Source organism: Perognathus longimembris, chromosome 15 (genome assembly GCF_023159225.1).
Source record: "Perognathus longimembris pacificus isolate PPM17 chromosome 15, ASM2315922v1, whole genome shotgun sequence".
Taxonomy (NCBI): Eukaryota; Metazoa; Chordata; class Mammalia; order Rodentia; family Heteromyidae; genus Perognathus; species Perognathus longimembris.
The window spans coordinates 5,275,896-5,277,452 of record NC_063175.1 but is presented as its reverse complement, the minus strand read 5'-3'; the positions used below and the strand labels follow the sequence as shown (position 1 = coordinate 5,277,452).

The 1,557-nt window shown below is 46.2% G+C and overlaps 1 pseudogene; it reads right to left on the bottom strand.

Annotated features, from left to right (window-relative positions):
• Positions 1-386: 386 nt before the first annotated feature.
• On the bottom strand, positions 387-1,151 carry LOC125364136 (annotated as a pseudogene).
• Between the last annotated feature and the right edge of the window lie 406 nt (positions 1,152-1,557).

Below are 1,557 nucleotides of genomic sequence, written 5' to 3'. Positions count from 1 at the left end.
CCTTACTATACAAAAACAGAGAGATAATTTTATGAACATTGACTACTGGTGAAACATAATATCCAAAGCAAGTAAAAGTAGGCAAATGGAAAAATAGAAAACTGAAATGAGTGCTTGTTATCCTTGAGATCTGGAGTGAAGGAAACAGTGCAACCCCAGTGGGGCTGAGGACTTCAGCCTTGTTGTGCTCATGGTCACCTCTTCAGGAGTTTGTTTTAAAGCTAATCATTTCCCATTCACTCAGATACTATTTCCAGGTCAATCCTTACAAATAAAATTCCCAAGCTCTTAATAAATAGTTGCAGTTCCTCCTGAAGATGCTGGGTAAAGTGAAGAAAGAAGCACCACAGAAACCCTCTTGCTGGTCAGTATGGCTTGGCTACTTACTAGATTTGGATTTGATAGCCCACTTCATACAGAGAACTGAGGTCAGCCATCTTCTTTTCAGGAAGAGCAGGCGACTTGTCTGCCAAGCCTTCTTGAGGGGGTTGCTTGTCTCCTCCGAGGGGAAAGGGATTTTCCTCAGCTTCTCACTTGGGTTGGTGAGTGGGAACTTGCAGGTTTCAAGATTTTCATTCTCATATCCCTGGCATATTTCTCCAACTCCTTCTTGATGTCAGCTCTCAACATCTTTTGAGACATTGAGGACAAGCTGCTTCCACTCAATAGGCTGGAAGCTATGCATAAAGCCCAATCTTGACCTTCTTGACTGTGTGCAGGTATTTCTTGTAGGAGTCTTCAAAGTCAAAGACAAGGTCACTCAGAGTTCGAAAAGTCAATGGCTTGTCCACCAGCTCAGCCCTTCGGCTCATGCCCAGTGAGCCATAGTGGCCATTACAATAAATTCCCAGCACAACATGGTGAAAGTAGTTTCCTGAGAAGTAGGTTTTAAAGCTGATGGGGAATCGCTCAATGGAAGGCTGTCCATTGGTTTAGTATATGCCCAGAATGACAGCCTCAAGGCATTTGAGCTATGATTCACGGGTCATTTCTTTCACTGTTTCCATTAACCCACTCAGTGGTCTCGTTTTCCTAATTTCAAAGAACTGGGTCCCTGTATGATTGTATTGTAGCGTCTTCATGTAATTCTGGATCGCCTGGAGCCAATCTGGGATGGTCATTGATAGCCTGTAGTTTGGAACCTGGGGTATTGAAGGCAGAGCGTCTCGGGGCGGCAGGGACGGCAGGGGGGTGCTGCGGTGGTGGCTGCCGCCAGGGCTGCTGAGGCTGCGGCGGTCGTCGCCTCATTCCATGTCCCATTCTCGAATGTTATTCTGTGACATATAACCGAGTCACCCGGGCAGCCGCCGATGTTCCGAATGGGTCCATTGGCCCGGCCACAGGCTTTTGTAGCCCCAGGCACACTAACTCACTAGCAAGGCCCATGCATGCTTACGGGTTCACAAGGATGGCGGACACGAAGAACAAGGTCCCCTTCTCCTCAGCTACCAACTACCTCTGAAGGGCAGAATTTACAGAAGAAAAGGCGTACATGTTGAAAAATAGGTCAAACTTAAAAGCTCAGGAATTACGTAAATAAAAATAATTAAAAGAACA